Source organism: Solanum pennellii, chromosome 12, assembly GCF_001406875.1.
Source record: "Solanum pennellii chromosome 12, SPENNV200".
Lineage (NCBI taxonomy): Eukaryota > Viridiplantae > Streptophyta > Magnoliopsida > Solanales > Solanaceae > Solanum > Solanum pennellii.
The window spans coordinates 45,986,156-45,993,913 of NC_028648.1; the positions used below are offsets into that span (position 1 = coordinate 45,986,156).

The 7,758-nt window shown below is 40.5% G+C and overlaps 1 pseudogene; it reads right to left on the reverse strand.

Annotated features, from left to right (window-relative positions):
* Positions 1-400: 400 nt before the first annotated feature.
* LOC107006283 overlaps positions 401-7,758 on the reverse strand; it is a 7,828-nt pseudogene continuing 470 nt past the window's right edge.

Consider the following 7,758-nt stretch of genomic DNA (forward strand, 5'->3'; position numbering starts at 1 on the left):
GAAGGAGGCGATTGGGAAGAATGGGAGAGGGGAAAGGAGAAGAAGAGGGAGAGAGGGAGGCGTTGGGGCTGCTGGTCTGTTAGAGAGGGGAGAAAAAAGGAGGCGGAGAGAGGGAGGAAGAGCAAAGGAGTCGGGGAGAGGGGGGAAAGACGGGAGAGGGGAGAAGAGAAAGATGAAGGAGGAGCGAGAGGGAGAGTTCACCGGCTATGATGGCTTTCGCCGGAAAAAATGGAGGAGAGGAAGATAGAAGGGAGAGGGGAGGCGGCTGGAGAGGAAGAAGAGGGAGAAGAATGGGTTAAAATTTTAGGTTTTGGGGTCTTTTGGTGTTGAGAATAGGAGAGTTAATCACAACCGTTGGTTTCATAAGAGATTAAGGGTTAGGATTTGATCTAGAATTTAATTAATTAAATAGACGGTTGAGATCAAAAGATGAAGTCTTGAAATTAGATGAGTTAGATACGGAATGGCTAAAGTTGTAATTAAAATTGGCTAGAATTGAAAGGAAGAGATGGCTATGATTGTAATAAAATTTTAATTGGAGTGGCTAGAATTGAAAGAAATTAGAATAGAATAGGCTAGAATTTAAAAATTTTTATTAAAATACTACATATATTAAAATATTTTTGTATAATTGAAAATCATTTAAATTTTAAAACATTTGAAATTCATTAATAATTTTAAAATATAATAATATTTACAATAATTTTATAAAGTAAACGATACTAAAATATATAATTTTGAGAAAAATCGACTAAAACATCAAAACTTTAAGTAAATTTTAAAATACGTATTTAATCGAATATAATTCTAAAAATGATTAAAGGTTGGTCAAAATTGGGTGGCAACAGCTGCCCCTTGGTTGATTGAGAATGAAGAATGAATTGTCAGGAAACCAACGTTGACTTAGTAGCCGATTTTATCCGACCGACGAGAGATGTTAGTTGGATCAATTGAAACGATATAGAGTTGAAAAAGGGTACGACCGAGACTTTGGTTTGAAGTCGCCTACATATTTCTGGTTATACGAGAATCAGGTCGTGTGTAGTTCTAGATTCAAGAGCAAATGAAACTCTTAAAAGTTCAAAGAGCGCTAAGGTATTCAGAAGGCACGATATCGGCTTGAATGGATAAGATTAGAGTAGCGAGAAGAGAGAGATTGAGAGGCTAAAAGAGCATGACAGAGAAGCGAGAAGAGAATGATAGAGTAAGGTTATCAGCCTTTGAGCGAGGTACGGAGTATGAGTAGCAAAGAATTGATAGGGTCTTCGTTGTGATAGATGATAGCATGATAATTGTAATCAGGGGCGATCGATCATATCTGCAAATTCTAGATAAAATGTTAGCTTATAAATAGATAAAGTATGACCAATAATAATAAAATATGAGTTCTAAATAAATGACAAGAGGTGATAAGAAGCATATCTGTTTGAGACGTAGTGCAAGCCTTGATAGTCTTTAACTTCTTGAAGGATTGAAACCCATCTCTGAAGAATAACGTCAAACTACAATAGATTTTATAGTATAGCGATATAATAATATAGACGAAAATATCTGGTTGTAAGGTGGATGTAGATAAGCATCCTGTGGCAAGGTAGAAGAGTCTAAACGTCATTTTAAGGCGGACGAGCCTAAGTGTCGTTTTAAGGCGGACGACCTAAATATCTTATAAAGCAGATGAACAAAAATGTCCTGTGAGGCGGACGAGCCTAGATGTCGCATTGTAAGGCGGACGAGCCTAGATGTCGCATTGTAAGGCGGACGAGCCTAAATGTCGCATTGTAAGACGGACGATCCTAGATGTCGCATTGTAAGGCAGACAAGCCTAGATGAAGAGATATTAGGTCACAGTGGCGAGTTGAATCCGAAGATATCTTCATGGTAGCCTGAATGATAGATGAGTAGCGAAACGATAGTGCGAGTAGTCAAGAATTTGTCAGAGCCTTTGTTTGTAAGCAAGTGAACAGCCGTTTAGAAGGCAACTTTGTCTGTAATCTGCACATTTGTAACTTGTAATATAGCTTAAATAGAGTAATTAGAACATATATACCAAAATAAGCGGTAAATGTAAACATGATGCAATTCCCATGTTGACCATGAATGTTTGCCTTAAGATCATGAAAAAATGACGTCTTAGGCTATGATGTCTATGGCTATGATATGCAAAGTGTATCCTCAGGTCATGGAAATGTTGTCTGTAGGCCATGAAAATGACGCCTTTAGACTATGACACCTTCGGATCCTGATAGAAATTAAACCCTTAGGCCATGATATGATGTCTGCAGGCCATGGGGATGATGCCTTTAGACTATGACGCCTTAGGAACATGATATGCATAAAATAAGTCCTCATGCCATGACATGAAGTCCGCAGGCCATGAAAGATGATGCCTTTGGAGGATGGCGCCTTTGGGATATAAGTTATGAGTAAAGAGAGCGTATCTGTTTTTGGCATCTGTTGATACTCTTGTGACTTGATTTGATTCGGGCACATGCAAACTTCGAGCACGATGCAATCTTGGGCTTATGCAAACTTCGGGCACAATGCATTCTCGGGCACAATGCAATGAGCATTTCTTCGGGCACATGCATTATTAGGCATATGCAATGATGCGTTTCTTCGGGCACAATGTAATATCGAGCACATGGAATAAATCATTTCTTCGGGCGCATGAAATATCGGGCACATGCAATGATGCATTTTTTCGAGCACATACAATATCGAGCACATGCAATGATGCATTTCTTCGGGCACATGCAATATCGAGCAGATGAAATGATGCATTTCTGCGATCTCGGGCATAATATAATGATGTAGTTCTTCGAGCATAATGCAATATCGGGCGTAGGTGCAAATGATACAATATCGGGCAGAATGTAATTTGCCAGCACAACAGTTGCTTGAGGGCGTACAGTAGCTTAGGCGTCCGTCTTATTGGAAGGGTCGAGTGTCATTTGTCGGGCTCAAATGTGGTATGTTGATTGTTGAAGTTGCCTTTGTATATATACATGTATTTTCTACATTCAAAGAAAAATAGTTAGTTTTAAAGGGGGGAGGTTGATCTGTATCCATGATTTGGCGCAGCGTGCTCCTTTGGCTCGCCATCCACACCTCTCCGAGCGTCTGTTTTTTCATAAAAAGGGAGAGGAAACTTTGAAAGATTTTGAAATTATTATTTAGTAAAAGCTGATGTCGAATCTTTGACCATGGCATAGGTTGAGACTTTACAACGTCTGACTCAAAAGTAGATCTATCATTTGATCTTCGTTGTAAGCTGACTGCTTGTTGAGAAGAAACTTTTGGCAAAATTTTTGAGTTTACTCAAATATTTTGCCCCAGTATGAAGATGTGCAAGGAGAAGTCTTGATGGAATTTTTGAGATCCTCTCAAAAATTGTGCCCCAGTTATCAATAGAAGAGGAAAATGAAAGTTTTATTTATAATAAGACCGAACCCCATAGGAGCGGCTACGTATCCCCTCTTAAACGGGAATCAGGTCTGACGTAGTTCCAAATTACAAAAGAGCATGAATCAATCTCTAGATGTAATATTTTTTCACAGAATCTGAATTGATAGGTTTTGGCCAAACTTCTCCATCCATTTCTGCAAGTATGAGGGCCCCGCCTGTCAGTACTCGAGAGACTATGTACGACCTTGCCAGTTAGGTGAAAATTTACCCTTGGCTTCGTCTTGATTTGGGAAAATCCGTTTCAAAACTAGTTGCCCAGGTGAGAAATGTCTGGGTTTAACCTTCTTGTTGAAAGCTCTGGCCATTCTATTCTGATAGAGCTGACCATGACAAATGGCGTTAATTCTTCTTCCATCTATTAATGCCAAATTCTCTGCCCGACCTTGTAACCAGTCAGCATCACTCAACTTTGCTTCTTGGATGATCCTTAGGGAAGGTATCTCTACTTCGGCGGGTATCACAGCTTCAGTGCCGTATACTAAGAAGTAAGGTGTGGCCCCTGTGGAAGTTCTGATTGTGGTACGATACCCCAGAAATGTGAAAGGTAGCTTTTGCTGCCAGTGTTTGTGGTTATCGATCATCTTGCACAATATCCTTTTGATGTTTTTGTTTGTTGCCTCAACAACCCCATTCATCTGTGGCCTGTATGTTGTAGAGTTTCGATGACTGATCTTAAACTTCTCACACATTGATCTCATTAGGTCACTGTTTAGGTTGGTGCCGTTGTCGGTGATTATTGACTCAGGAATTCTAAACCTACAAATAATGTTATTTTTGACGAAGTCGTCCACAACTTTCTTTGTCACTGATTTATGGGAGGTGGCCTCAACCCACTTGGTGAAATAGTCAATTGCGACAAGAATGAATCTGTGCCCGTTGGATGCTGTTGGCTCGATTGGACCAATGACGTCCATGCCCCATGCTGCGAACGACCAAGGTGAACTAGTGACATGGAGTTGTTGGGGGGTACTCGAATCATATCTGTGTGAGTCTTACATTGACGACATTTCTGGACGTAGCGAATGCATTCTGTCTCCATAGTTAGCCAATAATATCCTGATCTCAGAATCTTCTTTGCTAATGTAAAACCGTTCATGTGAGGGCCACATGTGCCTGGATGTATCTCTTCTACTAGCCTGCGAGCCTCCCCTACTTCGACACATCTTAGCAGCCCCAAATCGGGAGTTCTCCTATAGAGGATTTCCCCACTTAAAAAGAATTGGGTTGCTAACCTTCGAATTGTACGCTTTTGTACATTTGTTGCATCTTCTGTGTATTCACCACTCTTCAAATATCCTCTAATGTCATCGTACCAGGGCTTTCCATCAGGCTCTTCATCAACATGGAAACAATAAGCTGGTTGTTCATGTATGTAAATGTGAATAGGATCGATGTAATTGTGATCAGGGTGTCGAATCATAGAAGACAGAGTGGCTAAGGCGTCTGCGAATTCATTTTGGACCTTTGGTACATGTCTGAATTCTGTTTTGACAAACCTTTTACATAGTCTATGCACGCACTCCAAATATGGTAACAACTTTTGATTTTTCGTTGCCAATCACCTCAAACCTGATGGATCAATAGGTCTGAATCCCCTATTATTAGCATTTCCTGGACATCCAAGTCAATCGCCCGTCGGAGACCTAGTATGCAAGTTTCGAATTCGTCCATATTATTTGAGCAAAGGAATCTGAGTTTTGGTGATACCGGATAATGTTTCCTGGTGGGTGAGATCAAAACAGCCCTAATGCCGGATCCGTTCATATTTTTAGCTCCATCAAAGAACATTCTCCACCCATTATATTCTTCAGAAATGTCCTCTCCCACAAAGGACACCTCTTCATCTGGGAAGTAGGTCTTCAACGGCCTGTAATCATCGTCCACGGGATTCTCTGCCATGTGTTCGGCTAATGCCTGTGCTTTCACTGCTTTTTGCGTGACATACACTATGTCTAACTCGCTCAACAATATCTGCCATTTTTCCAGTTTACCTGTGGGCATAGGCTTTTGAAAGATATACTTCAAAGGATCCATCCTTGAAATCAGATAAGTAGTATGCGATGAGATGTAATGTTGTAACTTTTGGGAAACCCATGTTAGAGCACAACAGGTACGCTCTAATAGAGAGAATTGGGCTTCGCACGATGTGAACTTCTTGCTCATGTAATATATTGCATGTTCCTTCCTCCCTGTTTCATCGTGTTGTCCCAAGATGCAACTGAAAGCATTATCCAATACTGAAATATACAAAAGTAATGGTCTACCTGACTCTGGTGGAACCAACACAGGAGGATTGGATAGATAGTCTTTGATCTTGTCAAATGCCAGTTGACATTCGCTTGTCCATTTCACCGCAGCATCCTTTTTTAACAACTTGAAGATAGGTTCACAGATGACAGTAGACTGAGCTATCAAAAGACTAATGTAGTTAAGTCGCCCTAAGAAACTCATTACCTCCTTCTTGCTCTTTGGCGGGGGAAGGTCACGGATGGCTTTGATCTTTGATGGGTCCAATTCTATACCTCGACGACTGACAATGAAACCTAAAAGTTTTCCAGCAGGCACACCAAAGACACATTTCACTGGATTCAGTTTCAGATTGTACTTGCGTAGCCTGGCTAAGAATTTCCGTAAATCCTCAAGATGATTTGAACTTTCTTTTGATTTGATGATGACATCATCCACATAAACTTCAATTTCCTTATGGATCATGTCATGAAATAAAGTAGTCATTACCCTCATGTACGTAGCCCCAGCGTTCTTTAATCCAAAAGGCATCACCTTGTAGTTATAGACGCCCCACGGCGTGATGAAGGCAGTTTTCTCAGCGTCGTCTTTATGCATCTCAATTTGATGATAGCCGGCAAAGCAATCCACAAATGACTATGTTTCACGCTTAGCACAATTGTCAATCAGTATGTGTATGTTTGGTAATGGAAAGTTATCTTTAGGGCTAGCTTTATTGAGATCCCGGTAATCCACACAAACTCTGACCTTGCCGTCTTTCTTGGGCACTGGAATGACATTTGCAAGCCAAGTTGGGTATTCTGTCACTTGGAGGATTCTAGCATCTAATTGCTTTTATACTTCTTCTTTGATTTTCAGACTCATCTCGGGCTTGTATTTTCTCAGCTTTTGTTTTACCGAAGGACATGCTGGATCAGTGGGCAGTCGATAGGCTACGATTGAAGTACTTAGCCCTGTCATGTCTTGATATACCGTGGTTTCACGGTATTATTAATACTTTTTCCTTAAGTTTAGTGTGTCCAAAAGCCTTTTTGTGCTAATTTTTATATAAGATTCTCCTTATTTGCAGGAAATCTGTCCAAAGATGAATGCGGAGGTTTTTGAGCGAAGAAATGCAGAAGAGACCACCTACGGAGCTTGTGACGGTCCGTCATGCTTGTGACGGTCCGTAGGTGGCAGCGTAGTGCAGCTGCTGAAGGAAGATGGGTAAGTCTAACCAAGTGTGGGGTTACAGAAAACGTGACGGACCGTCGTAGCCATAACGGTCCGTCCTGCAGGTTCGTCATGAAGATCAGAGAAGTAGCCCCAGTGCGCATATTCCAAGAGTTCAAGTGTTTTGGAACGAAGACCCTCGATGGACCGTTGTGCTCGTAACGATCCATCATACCTGCCGTCGAGGGTAATGAAGAGAGCAGCAGAAGAAATTTCATCAAGTATGGGACGACGGAGTCCATGACAGTCCGTCGTGACCACGACGATCTGTCGCGATGTCCGTCGATCCAGCCGCGTTTTTGACAGACTTCCAGCAAATAGAGTCCTTGTTTAATTAGGTTTTTATTTTCTATAAATAGTTCGAAAAACCTCGTTTTTGAGGTTAGACTCTGGATCATTGTTAGACCTTTGAATATTGTGAGACTCTTGATTATTTTGTAGACTCTTTGAGAGATTATTGATTATCTTGAGACTTTTATCATTGATTGTTGGTGACTTTTGCTGATTAATCAAGTGAACTTTCGGATTTTACTCTTTCTCATCGAAGTAAGTGCATGAATTCTTATATCACATATTTGATTATTGCAATTATGACTATGGGTAACTAAACTCCATAACTAGGGTTGTGGGAACCATAGGCTAATAATGAGGTAAACCTAACTAAAATAACAATTCTAGAATAGTGTTTTGCATGTATTGGTAATTCTTTTGTTTAGAAGTCTTTTTAACGGATGGCCAACGTTAGAACTCGCCTTAATGCTACTTGCCGGACCAAGGAGGTAGATAATAGGAAAAGAATTATCAACATAGATTTAGTGTATACTATCTAATAGG